The sequence below is a fragment of the Alosa pseudoharengus genome, unplaced genomic scaffold (assembly GCF_046254945.1).
Source record: "Alosa pseudoharengus isolate Yale_2024_CS ecotype anadromous, Long Island Sound unplaced genomic scaffold, YU_APseudo_1.1 YU_APseudo_1.1_scf_14, whole genome shotgun sequence".
NCBI lineage: Eukaryota > Metazoa > Chordata > Actinopteri > Clupeiformes > Clupeidae > Alosa > Alosa pseudoharengus.
In genome coordinates, this window is record NW_027468609.1 from 6,839,842 (window position 1) to 6,859,870 (window position 20,029).

A 20,029-nucleotide genomic window follows, 5' to 3' on the forward strand; every position below is an offset into this window, starting at 1 on the left:
CTCCAATTTTGCTCTTAACAGCTGAAGACAAAGTACGATACTGCCATCTGGTGTATTGGTGCAAAATGCCTTGGCATCAGGCCACGGGGGGACGTTGTTTCTCCTTGAACTTTTGTAGTGGGGCTGTTTAGCTCAAAGATCTTGCTTTTTATGAAAGAAGCATGAAACTTTCAGGGTTTGTTCTTGATGACCTAAGCTGGAGGCATTCTCAGTTTGACCTCTGAGGTCAGATAGAGGTCATTGACTGGTCTGTTAATAATACTGCAGGTGAATGGGGTAAAACAAAAACAAAAATAGATATCACCATGAAACTTTCTCAGTTGGTTACGCATGTAACTGTTACTGTTATTTTCCCATCTCATATGACAACAAAATGAAAAAAATATTCATCAGCCAATCTGATTTTGTTTTTTAAAATGTATGCAAATTAGCGCATTTTTAATGAGATATGGCCTAATTTGCATATTTAAACATTAACATATAAAAAACTTTCAATAAATTTGTTCCTTAGCTTACCATGAGTAATCAACTGAGAAAGTTTCATGGTGATATCTATTATTTCATTTTTTTACCCCATTCACCTGTAGTGTCACAACATATTACAGAGGTCAGTGACCTCTATCTGACCTCAGAGGTCAAACTGAGAATGCCTCTAGATGTTAAATTAAAGGTTAAGTCATCAAGGACAAACCCTGAAAGTGTCATGCTTCTTTAATAAAAAGCCAGATCGTAACTATTTTAAGAGCTTAACAGCTCCACTATTGGGTCAGCGTAGGCTAGAGTGGTTTATGAGTTGCTTATAACGTGGTTTATAACGTTCCCAGAACTGTTAGTAAATCTGTCGTTGTGTGTATGTACCATGATATAGCCTACTACAGAACTGCAAGTGCATACAATATATTATGCCAACACTGGACATGCACAATTATCACATTAATTCAACACAGTTTGTTATTTCTACACTTAGTGATTCTTCTATTTTGCCTTTGGTTGCAGAAACATTTTGCACCTCCCCTACTCTGAAATGACAAAATGTGTAAAGTAAAGAAATTAACGACATCAACACAATATTTAATCCTACCATCAGTATTTACCAACTGTTCAATCAATTCCCATCATCATTTTTGTCACTTTTGATGATGAAAGAACATTTTAAAAGGCTAAAATTATGGTAAATGTGTTGATGACAATATATCTGCATTTATAGGCTACTGCAGTTTTTTCGAAATACGGTGCAGTTATAGTACAGTAGCCGGACAGTGCAGTACAATAGTACTTTATGTAAAATTAGATTAGATTCAACTGTATTGTCATTGTGCAGTGTACAAGTACAGAGACAACAGAATGCAGTTTTCGTCTAACCAGAAGTGCAAAAAGAAGTCTGTGATATACACAGACAGTGTAGACAGTATACAGTTAAGAAGGTGGTATGGTTTACAGTAATAACTTAAATATAAATAAATATGTATAACGTATTAGCAGTAGCCTTATAACAACAGAATAGATGGATATGCAGTTAGAACAGTGTAACAACATGTACATGTGCAGTGTAGCAGTAACATAAGAGTTGTAAAAACTAAATGTACCACATAGCGGTACAAAATATGACCACCGCTCAGTCCTGTACATCCATTCCGCGAAAATAAATCACACTTATCAATTTCTCTCCATCTCCTACTCCATGAAACTTAAAACAACTCCACTCTTGAAACTTTTGTGTATGCTTGTTTGGCATGCCTATGTGTGTGTGTGCACACGTGTGTGCCTGTGTGCATGTGTGTGAGTGTGTGTGTGCCTGTGTGCGTGTTTGTGTGTGGATGTGTGTGTGTGTGTGTGTGTGTGTGCATGTGTGTGTGTGTCTGCGTATTGGTGTGTGTGTGAGTGTGTGCATGCGTGTGTGTGTCTCAATTTGTCTCCATCTCCTTAGAGCCTGACCAATATGGGATTTTGAGGGCCAATACCGATTTCGACTAGGGATGCACCGAATCCAGGATTCGGTTTCGGATTCGGCCGAATATTGGATTTTTTGACGGGGTTCGGTTTCTGCCGAACCTTAGAATTTTTCCCCGCCGAACCGAACCCTACGCTTACACTATGCGCGCTACACTGGTCGACGTCATGACGCCGCCTTTGATTATAGGAAGGTGTTTACGTAGGTGGCCCGTTCGAATGCAGTAGCTCAGGCTGTGTGAGTGAGAAAGTGAAAATGGAACTCGTGAGCAGAAAAAGTGTTGTTTGGCAGTACTTTCAGTCCAAAGAAGGTGATTCTAGTCGAGCTACATGTTCAATTTGCAGTTAAAATAAAATAAAATTAAATATACACTGCTGTGGATGTTATTTACTTCATAAATGTGTTTACTGTGTTAATGGACTGAGGATGGAGTAGGATTCGGTATTCGGTTTCGGATTCGGCAGAATCTTAACCAGTGGATTCGGTATTCGGCCGAACCCCAAAAATCTGGATTCGGTGCATCCCTAATTTCGACGTTTGAGTTTTTCAAAAACTGATAACCTATATATCAGCTGATCATTTTTAACAAACAGTTTATGCTTAATGACTCCCCCTTTTTGCAAGCAAAACATTTTACAAATACGATCAGTTACTTTTAGGGCTGTCCCAAACGATTATTTATGAAAGATTAATCTAACAATTATTTTTTTGATTAGTCAACCGAACAATTAATTTTTTGATTAATCTAACAATTAATTTGTCCAATAGCGATTATTTTCCCTTTCCCAAATATGCCCAATAATGCATTTTTTTTTGCATTAACCTTTTTATGTTTCATGTGTGAGGTGATAAGGACTAGTTATTTCAGGGTTATAACATCAGCATGGTGTATCAGACAGAATAGCCTACATGAGATATGTGTGATGCCAAGGCTGTATGTTAACTTTTTTGCACATAGTAGGCTACAGTTGTATTTGGGAAAAGCAGAAGGTATCAGCATAATGTTCACTAAATGTACACATAACTTAATTTCTTTTAGACCCCCCCCCCCCCCCCCCCCCCATGGATGAAATTCTACAAAACTTGGCATACCCCCAGAGAATGTTAGGTTAATCATACACATGACATTTGGTGCAGTTCTGAACATCTTAACTGAAGATAGGGGCGATTAAAGCAGAATATTATTGCATTTTCATTTTTTTAAATGAGTGCTTATGGGCTAGGTTGATGTGGGCCCTTGAGACCAACATACCATAAAAATGTCTTCTTCCTCAGTGCCACGGTTATTTAGGAAAAACTGCATTTTTGGGGTTTCGGGGGGCCCAACGTGGGGGGGGGGGGGGTGGACCAAACCCCCCCGGGGACCAAACAAACATTTTCTGTAAAAGTCTAGTGGGGCTACATGCCCACCAAATTTCATGTGCGCTGGTGTTTCGGTGTCCCGGGTATTGTTGACCAAAAATTCAGGAAGTAGATTACGGAAAAACCCAAAAAAAACTTTTCCTATATATATTTCCTATTTCCTATAACATTTCCTATAGAGCAGAGTCAGTCATTATCAAGAACATGTAACACAATAATAGAGAAGAATCAGTCATACTTCGCTGATGTGGCCGTTCCGTTAGTAGTTTTGTAGTCTGTGATGGCCTGGATGCATTGCCACATGCATCAGGGGTCAGAGTTGTTCTTGAAGTGATCCTCGATCCTTAACTTGTGGTTGTGCTTGGCCTTTTTGATGCCCCTTTTCAGGTTAGCCCTGGATGAGCTATAGGCCTGAGCATCACCTGATCTGAATGCGATGTCTCGTGCCTTCAGCAGGAGTCTGACCTCACTGTTCATCCATGGCTTCTGATTGGGGAAAGTGGCAATCCGTTTGAGGGTGGTGACACTGTTGATGTTGGAGTTGATACAGTGCAGAACGGAGGAGGCGTATGAGTCAATGTCCGCGTGGGAGTTATTGGGGACCTGAGTGGCAAACACTCTCCAGTCAGTGTTTTCAAAATGCTGCTGAAGTGCCGAGTCAGCATCTGGCCACACTTTGACTGTCCTCACTGTGAGTTTCACACATATTATGTGTGCTGAGTATACTTGGGCAGTAGAAGCAATGACAGGTGATCAGAGTGTCCTAGGTGGGGAAGGGGAACGGCTTTGTATACCTCAGCAATGTTAGTGACATGGTCCATAGTATTGTTTCTCCTAGTGGGGCATGATACATTTTGATGGAATTTAGGCAGAACAGTCTTCAAGTTAGTGTAGTTGAAGTCACCCGCGACAATGTAGGCTGCCTCAGGAGGATGCAGTTTGTTGTTTACTGATAGCAGAATACAGTTCCTTCATGGCAAGCTTAGCATTAGCATCTGGTGGTATATAGGCAGCCTATACAGTATTATGCAGTACAATGCAGTTGCAATTATTTTGTGTCCAAAATACTGTATTTCCTGCATAGGAACTGCAAATATTTCCTCAAAAACTGCAGTTTTGATACTTGAAGTAATGCAGTTATTTTTTTATAAGGGCACTAGTTGCATCCACACTATTTGCATATTTGGTCAGTATTCTGAGATAACATGCTGAAAAGGGAAGGATTCTGAAACAGGCTTTTGTGCAGGGCTGTGTATTTGGCCAGTGGTATCTATGACGATACAAGATGACAAGATTTCTGGTGATGCACAGAAGAGCTGACGGGGTGAGGAGGAGGAAGTCAATACAACAGCCTATAAGGTGCCTCGAGAGCAGAACGCTCAGAGCAGCTGCAGAGCGAAAGCTCCGAGGAAACAGATCAACCTGCAGGTCAGAACCTGAGTCTCTTACACAATTCTTCTGTTTCTCCCTTAGGGCACCAAAACCATGGTATGCTGATGGGTGTGCCATATATAAATATGATGCATGATTTTCATTTATGTGTCTGTCTTTTTGCATGTTTTGTGTGTGTGTGTGTGGTGTGTATGTGTCTCTGTGTGTGTGTGTCTCTGTGTGTGTGTGTGTGTGTGTGTGTGTGTGTGTGTGTGTGTGTGTGTGTGTGTGTGTGTGTGGGTGTGGGTGGGTGTGTGTGTGTGTGTGTGCACGCGCGTGTATGTGTCACCTCTTGTTTGACTTCCTATCTAACCACAGGGGGAACCTCGTTTAAGATTCATTGAACAGTGGTTTCAGTTCAGCAACCGTCGGTCCCAGATAGAAGAAAGGAGCAAACAGCAAGACAGAACCACAGGGCAAGTGCAGCAGTGGAAACACATACAGGTACATAACAAACTAACAAACTAATGCCTTCATGGACTTCCTGTCCTCTGTGCTTCATATTCTCTCTCATATTTCATCTTTAGTCATCTTTTATTGTCAGATCAATATGAAATTAATTGTACACTCTACTCAGTACTCTCTCTTATGTCAGTGGCAGAACTGGACACAGTGGTAATGATGGCCAGATTGTGAGTGTGTATTGGCAGGTGCTAACATTTTTGGGCAAAATCATGTGACCGTGTTTGACACCGCATCCGCATGCTTGAGATTGAGGCAGATTCAGTCACTTCATTTAGAGGTGTCAAGGTCCTTCTCTGAAAAATAATGGCATTTATGATGATGATATACTGTAAGTGATGTTGAAGTTCCTAGATTTCCCTTTGAGCTCCACATCGACTCAGAGATGTGATGAAGTAAAATCATCTCTTCAAGGTGTTGGCATTCAGGACAGCCAAGTTGTTGTTTTGTTGTGCTGTTGCTGTACAAACTGCTATGTGGAAGTGAAATATGAGGATATTGCGTCTGAAACAGGATACGAAAAAACTAGTTTGAGTGTTGCCCAACAGTCTCTGTAATCCAAAATAGTTTTTTTTTCCGTGTTCAGGACACTGAGGTTAACAAACAACATGAAGCTAACCCCTTAACTGTACCTGATCATGGTTTCATATGTATTTCACAGTAAGTGATTAGCTTGATAGGTTGATGCTGACCTGGCCCTTATCTGGTGTCTTGCTGAGCCTCTTGCTCTCTGGCTGCATCACTGACAGCAGTGGGCATTATTATGCAACAGCTGGTCACACATATTTGGAATATTTCACATATTTCATATTTCCACATCAACAAAAGCAAAACAAAAGCAAAATAGCTATGCACCCAGACAGGTGTGGCAAGAGGTGAATGTAATTATACCTTCTCCAACAAGTATTTACAAAGATGTCACTGCAAGTAATTGAGGTGAGTTTGTATAGCCAAAATATTATCAGGAAGTGCAGTCTCTGGTCATGTTGACATTTCTAGGTTCTTAACATGTATACACAAGTATGATAGACTTTTCATCGTAGTGTTATTTTATATATTGCGTTCTATGTACATACTGATTGTTATGTTTGCCAGCATTGTTATTTCATGCAAAATAGAGATCATCCATCTCAAAATAGAGACCACCCATGAAAATCTTATGGTCTTACAATTTAGTGAAGGCGTCTGTATGTCTCAGTGCTGGTCCACTGTAATGAGATCATTAGTGGTCTGGTCAATAAAGGGTTACTTAGCAAACTGCCATCCCCAGACAACAGTGTTCTGCATAATACATTTGATAGTTTAAATCCAAATGAAAGCATGTGAATTCCAGCCTGTTGCTCTGGATCACCACTCATTCAATTCTCATATTTTCTATTGAATATATTTTTGAATTCATGAGTGTTCAGAAAATCATGTGGCGCTGAGCTGTATTTCCATGTGCTGTTGTCTGTAAAAATGCATTGAGTACTTTTACCAATTAGGGCGTACAAGGGAAAAAGAATATATTCACATTCCACGTTTAGAAATGTTATGCAGGGAAATTAAGAAAATGTATTATTTCCCATTAACAGTTGGGCACCACCACAGACAGAGACAGTGAAATGTCTGCAGTGAGACACACCAACTCAGGGATGAGCTTTTAAATGAATACCTGTCAGACAGGGGATGAGGGGCCTGCATGGAATAGACAGCCATGACTTTCTGTATAACAAAGTACTCTGAATTGAATGAGAAGTCATACAAATGTGTGCCTTCATGATGTCCTTGTTTATAAGTGCCCTTGTGTCTTCCGACATGAGAGTATTTCACGTTCCTGTTAGGTGTGCAGTGTAAGATTTGATCTTGATTTTACATCCACGTGTCTGTGTGGGTGTGGGTGTGTGTGGGTGTGTGTGGGTGTTCATCCCTGATGCTGTCAGTTATAAAACGTTGTTTGGTTTATCTGCCGTCTTAAGCCTATGGTAGGTTCCCGCATCTGCGTCCCGCGCACGCGGCACTGGTGAGCGCGTGACGAGAATTGCGTAATTTTTACAGAGTTACGTAATTTTTTTGAGTTACGTGAGACACCACGACATGGAGTCAACTTCGACCGATTAAAGCCACAATCCACAGATACATTCTTTAACATTATATTTAACGGTCACTTTACATCTATGGTGTAGAACCCAAAGTATTTCAAGACACCACATTTTAGATGAGTTGGGGACGTAATTATGACCGCCGCGCAGCGAAGCGGCACACGATTCCCGGGACACTGTAAGACCGGGGTACACGAAACTTGGTGGGCAAGTAACCCAACATGGATAGCATGGAACCTCCTGTTTTCATTTTGATCTGTAGCCCCCCCACTGGACTGGACCCCCGAAAGGAGGGTAGGGCAGACACAGTTTTCTGTGAATATCTCGAGAACCGTAGGCAGGCCCGGAGTGGGTAATCGGGAGAATCGGTAGAAAGATGCCATGAGGGACTGAAAAGGCCAGGTAAAAAAGACGAAAAGTATTGGATGGAAATGCTGCCAAATGTGCCATGATTCCAATTTTTTTTGAAGAGGACAGACATAAGTGGCAACTGGTAAAGAGATATAGCTATGATTATAACGCCGTAATTGGGCTAATAACCTACTGGACGTTGTAGCGTTGTCAACCTATTCGCAAGTAACATATTAAATGAAATAAAATATTAGCATTTTGGTATCATCCAATATGGCTATTCATAGACTTTGCAAATATTATGCAAATATTGATAACAAAAATCAAGCTTGATCTGTGTATGCAGTAGCCTATAGGCCTAAAAACAAAAGTAGCCTGAGCAGCAGATCAGTAGCCTCGTGAGACCATCCTGATCTCGCGAGCTTCAGGGTTTCACTCGCAGATCAGTCTGGATACTTTCCGTTAAAGAAAATTTGGAGCAGTTCACCAAACGAACGTCCAATCAGCGTTGGCTTTGAGGCGGGTTGAAGTGTGACGCAACGAACAACATGACGGCATCCACAGAGCAAGTTTTATTCAAATTAGAAAGTATTCCTGGGTAAACTGTGAAGCTATGAGTCTCAGCCATGCAGCTGGGAGGAATGAACAACACAGACATCCTCCACGGCTGATTCCAGTTCATAATGGAGGAATATAGGCCTAGGCCTACTATCTTCAGAAGTGTAGGGCCTACCGTGAAAACTTGATGGGAATTGTCGTTGATTAGGTTCATAAATGGTAAGTTAAAACATCTTAACGTTTGTCACGTTACCTAACTTAATTGTATGTTAAACGGCATTAGAAGAATACTTTGTTCATCTAATTGGTTGATTTGGCCCGTCGATAACCAACAAAGGTGGTGATAGACAGATGGTTTATCCAATCAGCTAACCAGTATGTCCGCCCCTTCCCAAAAGTTCTTCAATGAAAAGTTCCCAGATGGATATGCGGAGCAAATCCATCTGGCGGAGTCAGGTTAGCAGATCAGCCAGTCCCCCGCTGAAAATGATGAGCCCGAAATGAACTATGACTATAGGGACTAATAGAGTTAACCATATGAATTAAAGTTATTTTATGGAAGAAAGAACAGTAGGCTATGACAGCAGTAGGCTACATGATCAACCTATATGGCTTGTTTGCTCAGACGTGGGTGTAGTAAAGGAGCAAATCACCAAACAACAACATGATAGCTGACCCATGCAGAAAAAACATGTAAACAATACAGTAGTTCAATATGCCTCTTAGTGGAATTGTGGGATACATTTCAAATGCTTTATTTCTTCCTTCCTGTTTTTGTTAACTTATCAACCTATCCTTGTGGAATAGTGGAATATTAGCCTATAATAAAAACTACAGGATAGTAAGAGCTGAAATGTTGCCTTATTTATCCAATTTCCACCACCACTAAAAAAGTGGGCCGGTCTTGGGCCTGAAACTCCCGGGCTGAAAAGTGGCCCCACTCCGGACCTGACCGTAGGGTTTAGGAGGACCATTTTTTTTTGTATGTTGATCTCAAAGGGCCATGTCAACCCATTCCATAACCACTCATTTCATGTATAGCGCCACCTAGTTAAACACAAAAAGGTAAAAATGAGGTGTTGTAAGGTGTTGTGTCGCAGGTATCTGTGACCTAACATAGTCAAAACTTCACAAAATTGGAAGTGTAGGATCATTATGACACCTTCTGAATGCACGCCAAGTTTCGTGGAATTCCGTTCATGGGGGGCCACGCAATAAATTAATTTATGTTACTATAGTATATATATATACTATATACTTAGTTGCTAGATTACAGGGATGCTGGCGAGACACGCCGCTCCGTCTGGCATCATGTTTTTGTTTGTTTTTATGTAATGTTCGTAATTTTATGTAATGTCACGTTTATTTTTTGTATTGATTTGTCTAGTTAAATGTTTTTTGTCTTTATTTACGTTATTTTTTTATAGTTTTCCTGTTATTCTCTTAGTCCTTTTTACTGCTTTCAAGTCGGCTGATGTTAACGTCTGTCCATTGGGAGCTTGCTATGGCTAGCTTTTGCCCTGGGCCTCTTATCAGAACTCCCCCTATTACGGTCCCGTATTTCCACCGTCTTGCGTGTATGTGTCACTTAATATCCATTTCTATACAAACCAAGACAGCAGACTCCTAAAGAAACGCAACCACCCACACCATAGGTGTATCTAAATTAGCTATGTACCAAAAATTACATTTTACCGTGACTCGAAGAGCTGTAAACAGTGTTGTAAGGGACCGTTCGTTATTTATAAACGGGTTCACCGGAGGAAAATAGGGGAGGGTCATGTCTTTTTATTCTTTGTTGAGGGGAGGGTCACCTAACTTTTTTTTGTCTAGGAGGGAGGGTCACCCATCTTTTGTATTAATGAAAACAGCAAAAAATCAAAGTGGCTTGTTTGATTGTTGATTTCTGTCGCCATATAACGTTCTCTTTCGTTCCATAGCTCTGTCAACATTGAACAATGAAAATAAGGGAGATTTCCCGGGTTTCTCACGCAAAATACGGAAAATGTCAACATTCGTCCCCATTAACGTTGGAAGAGTTGGAGCAACAAAGTAGCCTACTTTATTCACGCCTAAAAGCCTATATCCATTTGGTCAACTTTATCCAGCCCTAAAAAAGCTAAATTTAACTTTGGCTTACTTGTGGTTTACCGTGTAGCCTAACTTTAAACAGTGTGCATGCTTAACACAAAGCATACTTGTGCTTCATTCATCCACACATGCAGCTCCTAACGTTTTGACAAGCATTTCTACCAATTGACCTTGTTCCTGCGCATCTCTAGCTTTGCTGTCTCCATCCTTTCTGTTTTTGTTGTTTGCAAAAAATATATAGTATTTATTGGTAACCAGCAACAAGTGCAATTTGTTAATCGCTGTCATCCTCTCTCCTGCCAACAAAAATGTGTTAGGCCTACGTTCCAAGTAGCAGTGCGTAATTCTGCTTCATAAAGTTGAACAAATACATTTGGTCATGTAAATAGCCAGTTTATGGTCTACAGTGTAGTTGGTAAGTTATGGTAGGCCAACTTGGAGTGAATATACAGGGGGAATTCTTTGTCTAGCTGAGTAGCCTGGCAGGTGCGCACGTAGGCATGGCCTATGGCTGAACACCGCAAGCGCTAATGAATCTTGCTCTCACGACAACCACGTCGTTAACTTAAATAGGCCTAGGTTAACATCACTCTAAGTTCGCATTCAAGCAAGCAAAACGATGATTTGAATACATCTGTTTCACTGGAAGGGCAAGGGGTAACAACAGGACAACACAGAGACAGGCCAGAATGCAGGACTAATGTTATGAGTATTACAGTAATATGGGATATTCTACGGGAAAATATTAAAACGGCAAGACAGCAGGGAAACGTTAAAATGATAAACCCGGAAAAAATTGGCATGTTAGGTATTTTTCGGTCCCTGTGATTATTTGTGAAATTGTGCAAACGGCCTTTTCAAGTCATTTGAGAAGGAAGGAGTGTATAGTTGGGTCATATATAGCAGTTCCGTGACCGTGGAGAGCGAAGGTTCGTTTCTCACTGGATTTGTCATCTATAAAGGTAAAAGAAAAAAATTAGCCGGGGTGCCCCTCACAAAAATGTGGGGAAATTTATTGAGAGCCCTATATCCAACATGGCTGCCGACAGCCAAGCTGGAAATTAACTTTTTAATGGTTTTGCCCACAGTGCTGCATAATACATTGTTTCTGACACTATTTGGGTCAAGAAATACATAAATGATGTAGACTTATTGATTTGACCTATTTTTGACCTTCAAATTCAAGATGGCCGCCAATTTTTGGCTCTTTAAATATCAATTTTTCAAAATAGTCATATAGAGCCTTAATATTAGGCTCAAATGGAAGCTCTGCTAATACCAAGTTCAGTTATGGACAGTACAATTACAACATACACATAGGTCATTAGATGTAATTTTTTAAAATTATTTATTTATTATGATTTATTTATTGAATTAACTGAAAAGACTCTCCATCTGAATCTGTTGAATCTCCACACTGACTCCTCTCATCATTAATGCTACTCTCATCTGAGCAGTCATGAGGTGTGAGCTGCTGGGGCAAGGGGGGTGGGACGCACTGGTCGACACTTTTCATTCACTAGTTCCCAGCCGTGACCAATGGAAGAAGGATGCTCTTGCAGGTTGTAATGGAGCTGGCAATGTGTAAGGTAGTTTGTCCTTTCCATATGAAGATTCAAAGAGTCATCATCAGGTGGGACACGGATTGTACACTTATTCTTCAGTTTGTGTCATTTGGAAACGCTGGCCTGCCCGCAGCTCACATCTGCACTCTCAGCATAAATGGCGGAGAGGACAAATGCCTTCATATCCACTCCGACTTCATGTTTTAATTCCAGACTCTCACCCACTCGTCCCAGGAGCTCTCTTGCCTCAGAATTGATCTTCACCTTCTCCAACCCCTTCTTCTTCCCATGCCCATATTGAGGTGTGGTCACTACCAGTAATCGATGATGTAGGATATAGGTTGGTTGACATTTATCCCTTGCAGTATATGATGTCACCCTGCACCTGACCCACTTGTCTTTTCAGCTGTTCCTTTACAAGTTGCTGTAGTCTGACCTTGTTTTCGGAATTAACCATGAGTTGGTTGAATTCAGCAGCACCAGGGAACCTGTCTTCGGACAGATCAGCCCCATGTCCACAAGGCTATCATCTGCCGTGCCATGCTCTAGGAAGAGGTTGCAGATATCATCATACTGGCAGTGTCCACACCTCAGGGTTCTATGGGCATGGGAAGAAGAAGGTGTTGGAGAAGGTGAAGATCAATTCTGAGGCAAGAGAGCTCCTGGGACGAGTGGGTGAGAGTCTGGAATTAAAACATGAAGTCGGAGTGGATATGAAGGCATTTGTCCTCTCCGCCATTTATGCTGAGAGTGCAGATGTGAGCTGCGGGCAGGCCAGAGTTTCCAAATGACACAAACTGAAGAATAAGTGTACAATCCGTGTCCCACCTGATGATGACTCTTTGAATCTTCAAATGGAAAGGACAAACTACCTTACATATTGCCAGCTCCATTACAACCTGCAGGAGCATCCTTCTTACATTGGTCCAGGGCCGGCAGAAGGCAATCCTGCGTCCTGGGGCGAAATAGGAATATGTCGCCCCTCTGTTCATAGACTGTGTGCCACTTTCGAATGTGTGCTACCTTCGCAGAAGCCCCTGGCTGCAGCGTGCAGATTGGGGCTGGTATCAATGTTGGGGAGCTCAACGTTGCTACTTTCCAGCGCTACTGGACCGCAAGGAAAAATAAAATAAAAATGTTGCCTCACGGAAGAAATGGTAGCCTACAATTAGATTAGGCTTTCACGTAACATAAACATATTATTATTACAGGCTATTATACAGAAATCGGACTGCCTATTTAATATGATGCCGTCTGTTAGGTGTGCATACGTGACATTAGGAACGCACTTCGAGTGTTGCTGTCTCATATCACCCCGCGATAGGACCATCTTATTGCGGGGAAACGAGCTCATTGCTCCCCTGATTCAGTGACATTAACAACTTAAGTTACTGCTCCCGCATTTAAACCGTCTATGTCATTATTGGACAATTAATGTGTTTTCAATGTTGTAGCCTATAGCTGTCCACGCTGTGGTGCCCCTGGTAGTTTGGCGCCCAGGGCAATTGCCCAGAATGCCCATGCCTTCCACCGGCCCTGCATTGGTCACGGCTGGGAACTAGTGAACGGAAAGTGTCGACCAGTGAGTCCCACCCCCCTTCCCGCCTTGCCCCAGCAGCTCACACCTCATGACTGCTCAGATGAGAGTAGCATTGATGATGAGAGGAGTCAGTGTGGAGATTCAACAGATTCAGATGGAGAGTCTTTTCAGTTAATTTAATAAATAAATCATAATAAATAAATAATTTTAAAAAATGACAGACATCTGATGACCTATGTGTATGTTGTAATTTTGCTGTCTATAACTGAACTCAGTATGAGCAGAATTTCCATTTGAGCCTAATATTAAGGCTCTATGACGATTTTGAAATATTGACATTTAAAGAGCCAAAAATCGGCGGCCATCTTGAATAAGAAGGTCAATAATAGGTGAAATCAATAAATCTACATAATTTATTATTTTTTTGACCCAAATAGTCTCAGAAACCATGTATTATGCCGCACTGTGGGAAAAACCGTTAAAAAGTTAATTTCCAGCTTAGCTGATGGCAGCCATTTTGGATATAGGGCTCTCACAAAATTTCCCCACATTTTTGTGAGGGGCACCCCGGCTAATTTTTTTCTTTAACCTTTATAGATGACAAATCCAGTGAGAAACTAACCTTCGCTCTCCACGGTTACGGAACTGCCATAGATGACCCAACTAGTAAGCTCCCAAATTGACGCTCGTCTGAGAAATTGAGTTTTGGATAATGTTCAGCTTCGGCAGCTTTACAATGACTGAGGAAGCCTAGAGACGAGTCCATAGAAGTTCATGTGTTGAATTAGTTATTACCCAGTGTGCTTTGTTGAATGGTCTCAATGCTTTATTGTTTTATTTCATGTGAATACTTACTAGAGGAGTAACTTTTCAAGTAGGCTAATGCAGTTGCAGGAAGTGTGCATTTAGTTTCCATGCTTATTGTGTTTCCACAACAATGTTAGGGAGTAAATCTACTGAAATGGCCACCATCTTGCTGAAGTGAGATGTATAAGATCAGAAAGCAGAGGTTGATTTTAGGACGGTAGCATATATGATGATGTGTTACCATAGCGTGTAAGAGCGTGGGTGGAACACGTCGACAATTGGCCGGGGAGGGTCATGTCATTTTTGAAAATGCTGCTGGAGGGTCGTTGAAAATTATATTGCAGGTAGGGGAGGGTCATGCAACTTTTGATCGAAGCACTCAAAATCCCTCCGGTGATCCCGTTTATAAATAACGAACGGTCCCTAAGGCTGCATGTACACAACCGCTTGGAGCTCCAGTGGAATTTTAATTTCATGACGAGAATTCTCGGTCTAACCCAGGGGTCGGCAACCCAAAATGTTGAAAGAGCCATATTGGACCAAAAAAACAAAAAACAAATATGTCTGGAGCCGCAAAAAAATAAAAGCCTTATAGAAGCCTTATATTGAAGGCAACACATGCTGTATGTATGTTATCCCACTGTCATTTAAACACTTCAGCACAGCCTCACATATGTCCTCCCCCCGTGTTTGGCCTTTCAGTGGTATTAATTGGATAATTTCTTCTTGCGGCCCATCGGAGTTCACATACCTGCATTAAAAAGCGCAGTCTGTTCAATATCGACCACATCACAGGACTCATCACAGGCAATCGAGTATGCTGGCGCTGAATTAATGTCCTTGATTTGCTGATAGGTGATGTTGCCTGCCATTTTAATAGCCCTTTCCTTCACTGTCTTAGCGGAGAGCGGCATGTCTTTAATTTTTTGTATTATCTCAGTTTTGTTTTTGAAGTCTGCAAATAGTTGTTCTGATATGTTGATAAATGACTCCTTCATGTAGTCACCATCTGTGAACGGTTTGCCACGTTTTATTATCTCCCGGGTTGCAACAAAACTTGCAGCAGTAGTGGAGTTTGGAGATGCAATCCACTTCTTAAATTTATTTTTGCGCTCCTCTAAGATTATTACTTACTTCTCCAGAAGTAATGCAATCACACTTTTTCTCTCACCCCCAGCTGGGTACTCGGCTGCAAATGCCTTCCCTGAAAATGTCTTTCCACATTGCTCTTTTTGTTATTTGACAACTTCTCGCTACAGAGCAAACATTCAGGCAATCCTTCCGCATTGGCAATGAATGCAAATGATTCGGTCCAAGAAACGTTGAATCCTCTGTTCTCCTCAGTTATTTTCTCTTTTTCCCTTTGGGATCCATGGCCCATCACACAGCCGCCGGTTTGTTTACAACAGCCACCTGCCTGGCATCCCGCCTTACTGATAGAATACTGATAGTGTGTCGCAGGCTATGACGTAAATCTTCGTTGACAGAAATGTTTAAATTTAATATTTATTAATATTTATTCTACACATTTATTAATATTTATTCTACACAAAAAATATATTTCTCTCCCCCATTTTTGAAAAAGCTTCAGGGAGCCACTAGGGCGGCGCTAAAGAGCCGCATGCGGCTCTAGAGCCGCGGGTTGCCGACCCCTGGTCTAACCGTTCATGTGCCGTTGAAATGGTGTAAATAGGCGACCCATCAGGCCAGCACTATAACTCCGAGCGTGGTAAACAAAATCGGATATTTCAGGCAGTAAATGCTCCCGTTAAGAACCAAACCAGACTTTGTTCAAATCTACACATCTATGGCTACTGAAAAATGTAAGGTTCATTTAGTAAATGTTATTTTGAAGTGTTAAAAAACATCGTTGTTTTAGAATTTCTGAACAAAAGTGGTGATAATTGGGGTTGTTACGATACATCCTTCCCATCCATCTGTGAGCCGGTGCTGCACTTCACTGTATGGTCGAGGGGATTTCTCGGGACAGCAGCTGGAGCTACTCTGCGAAAGATCTGCCGAGGCCGCCGAGCTGTTTCTGACCAGTGAGCTGCCATGCCAACTGCCTGGAGTCTGGATTGAGCAGACTAACGTTAAAGGAACACGCCACCCAAAATCAGTAGTGATATATGTTCTTACCGTAACTTTCACGAGTTGAGTCGTACCTCTCCCGCGTCGGTAGGTGCACTCAAACGATCTGTCGCGCGGCGCGAATGTGTTAGCATGTTGCTATGCTAGCGGGCTCTGCCGTGGCCGTAGAGAGAGGCACATAGCAGTATTCAAACACCTCCACGTTTTACCTACTTAAATACAGTTGCACAAGTAGTTGATGAAAAATGTTAGGGCACACAACATGAAACGTGACGATTTTCCAAGCGAATAAACATGAGAACTACAATGTGTGGCGCAATAGCACTTGGGAGTACTTCGACCTAGCGTGGTAATATTATTAACACCTAATTGTAGATCCTATCCACCACAGAGTTTAGAATCCATGCTGGATCGACCCTCAGCCTCTCCCTCCCCTCTGAGCGAGAGAGGCACACACACTAGAGGTGGTGGCTGGTTGTTTTAATGTAGGCTATATGGGTGATGCAGCGCTGCTGACGTGAGGCTAGAAAGCCCTTGCCTGTTCTAGAAAGACTGATCTAATGCAGCAAATATATTAAAAGGCAAAAGTCGTACATTGGCTAGGCCTATCCCCAGAATATCAGCAGCAAACTCAGTCTCTGTCGCGCAAAACAGTCTCCAAATAAAACGCACATCGGCCTGTTGCCTATTCTGCCAGCTTGTGACAATATATCGTCCAAAATGCTTGATTGCATTGCATTCTCCACATTTTTAGCTACATTTTCATGTACCACATCAGCATTTTTGTTCAGTGAATCTTTTGTAAATTGCTTTACAATTACCGTCGGGCCCTTGTCAGCAGACTTCGGCTTGCCTCTTGCCATATTCACTCCTTGTCTTCCGATGTCATTTCTGAGTCATCTACAGATGTTCACCTCCCTAAATAGAACCAACTTCAACCTGTGTTATATCCTAGATGAGACTGCCTGGGTTATTTTGTTTAGATATTAGCCTATATATAAAACACATAGTTGTAGCCTACCATTCAGGGAATAGGCATTTAAAAGAGACAGAGAGTGATATGACTAAGAAATGACATCGGGCGATGGCAGTGCGAGATGTTCAGAACGTAAGAGCTAAAACTTCTACAAACTCACTAACATCCACAGCGGAAAAAGAAGGTAAGAAAAATAGTCGGAAAACTTAGATGTGTAAGGCAAGCAAGCAAGTTTGGCGGTTGTTACTAAAAATGTGAACATGCACGTTGCATTGTTGTGCGGTGGACTTTCAGAATGAATGGAGTCGGAGTTTCTTTAATATCGAGGCGTCATATTTGTCCGATGGCCTGCTATAAAATTAATTGCGATGTCTGTCTGAAAAAGACGCGCTCGTGCAGTCAAAATGAATGGGAGTCTTCAGAACAGGCTTGTCAGTCAACCTGACATAACAGTGTGTAAAGTAGCCTATAATGTGAATGAATGAGTGAATTTTTTTGCAAAAAATAAAGTACAGTAGGCATTAATTAGTAGGCCAGGAGCATGCTGAAATGATGTGGCAAATTGCGTTTTTTATTACAATGATAAAATTGTAAAAGGACGTGACCGAAGCTGAGGCAAGCCAGGCAATAGGCCTAGAGGCCCGACGGTAATTGTAAAGCAATTTACAAAAGATTCACTGAACAAAAATGCTGATGTGGTACATGAAAATGTAGCTAAAAATGTGGAGAATGCAATGCAATCAAGCATTTTGGACGATATATTGTCACAAGCTGGCAGAATAGGCAACAGGCCGATGTGCGTTTTATTTGGAGACTGTTTTGCGCGACAGAGACTGAGTTTGCTGCTGATATTCTGGGGATAGGCCTAGCCAATGTACGACTTTTGCCTTTTAATATATTTGCTGCATTAGATCAGTCTTTCTAGAACAGGCAAGGGCTTTCTAGCCTCACGTCAGCAGCGCTGCATCACCCATATAGCCTACATTAAAACAACCAGCCACCACCTCTAGTGTGTGTGCCTCTCTCGCTCAGAGGGGAGGGAGAGGCTGAGGGTCGATCCAGCATGGATTCTAAACTCTGTGGTGGATAGGATCTACAATTAGGTGTTAATAATATTACCACGCTAGGTCGAAGTACTCCCAAGTGCTATTGCGCCACACATTGTAGTTCTCATGTTTATTCGCTTGGAAAATCGTCACGTTTCATGTTGTGTGCCCTAACATTTTTCATCAACTACTCCTGCAACTGTATTTAAGTAGGTAAAACGTGGAGGTGTTTGAATACTGCTATGTGCCTCTCTCTACGGCCACGGCAGAGCCCGCTAGCATAGCAACATGCTAACACATTCGCGCCGCGCGACAGAGCGTTTGAGTGCACCTACCGACGCGGGAGAGGTACGACTCAACTCGTGAAAGTTACGGTAAGAACATATATCACTACTGATTTTGGGTGGCGTGTTCCTTTAACGTTGAATGACTCTGCATAGAGTGGTGAAGTCCCGCCCCTTCTACTTCCGGTCCATGGGACCTATCTTTCAAAAAATTATGAACGGGAGTTAATGGAGAGATAACAATTATTTTTTGGTCCAGTTTGAATTGTGCCACGAATTTCACATATGATGTGTGTGAATTTAAAAGATAATTTTTCACGTCAAGAAAGTACTGTTGTTCGATAGACTTCAAAAGTTAGGTTGGTTTTGTGCGAATCCGCTCAGTGGACTACATCTCTCGTCTCGAACGATGTACGTCACCAACGTAATTCAACGATAAGATTAGCTGTTATGCTAGTTAACGGTTGCATCTTGCTGCCTGCTATGTCACTTAACAGTATCTAATGTACAGTCTATGGACGAATACAACTTACCTGATGTGTTTAATCCTCTGACTCATTGTATTTTCATCGGCAAGGAAAGCCCAATTAAGACCTGTTGCTGGTATGCTTGTACAATCTAGTGTGGCTGTGAATGAACTAACGTCACTAGCACGACTGATGGGTTTGTAGTCGTTGGAATTACGATCTTTCACAATGTTGTAATTCAATAGTTATGAAACAAAATGTCTTTACATGAAAAATTTTCTTTAAAATTGACAAACATCATATGGGTAATTCAAAGCACAAGTCAACCGGGACCAGAAAATAATTTCTTTTTCGCCATAGACTGGCGTTCAAATTTTTTTGAAAGATAGGTCCCATGGAGGCAAACGGAAGTAGCGTCACTGGGACACTCAATTACGGACCAACTACGGTCGCTGTTAAAAGTCCACCGAGTTGCTGATCTACAAGATCGCCCATGACTTCGGACTGTTATGCTTCCAGTGATCTCCAGACTAACAAGGCCTAACGTTCACGTTATCTCCAGACTGCCAGTGAGATGAAGAACTTTGTTGGCATTGCATGCATCGGTTGTGGAGAAAGCTGTGCGCAGTTTCACGGGAGTCATCATTGCCCTTGGACATTTTCAGCCGGTTGAAAATTGGACTAATTTTTATTTTTAATTTTTATTTATTAATTTGTTTGTTGTCTGTCTTGTATGTCTTGGTGTCACGGGTACACTGGCGACTACGCCGCTCCGTCCGGCATCTTTTGCGTTTGTTATTTCTTAAATGTAGTTCTGTCTGGTGTCACGGGTACGCTGGCGACTACGCCGCTCCGTCCGCTATTGTCTTTGTTAGTCTATGTGTCATTGGGAATGTCTTATATGTGGAGCGCTTTGGGTTGCACTCTGTGCGCGTTAAATGCGCTATACAAATAAAACTGACTTGA

At 41.8% G+C, this 20,029-nt stretch overlaps 1 protein-coding gene across 4 annotated transcripts in view; it reads left to right on the forward strand.

The window, feature by feature from the left end:
• Window positions 1-4,611: 4,611 nt before the first annotated feature.
• glipr2 (GLI pathogenesis-related 2) overlaps window positions 4,612-20,029 on the forward strand; it is a 37,738-nt gene continuing 22,320 nt past the window's right edge. The window contains exons 1-2 of one of the 4 annotated variants that reach the window (XM_076283625.1): window positions 4,612-4,741; window positions 5,063-5,188. The gene's annotated coding sequence lies outside the window, so the exon portion shown is untranslated. Of the gene's footprint in view, window positions 4,742-4,974; window positions 5,189-5,890; window positions 6,143-20,029 lie in introns of those variants that run through there. The other 3 variants (XM_076283622.1, XM_076283623.1, XM_076283624.1) reach the window with 3 other exon arrangements.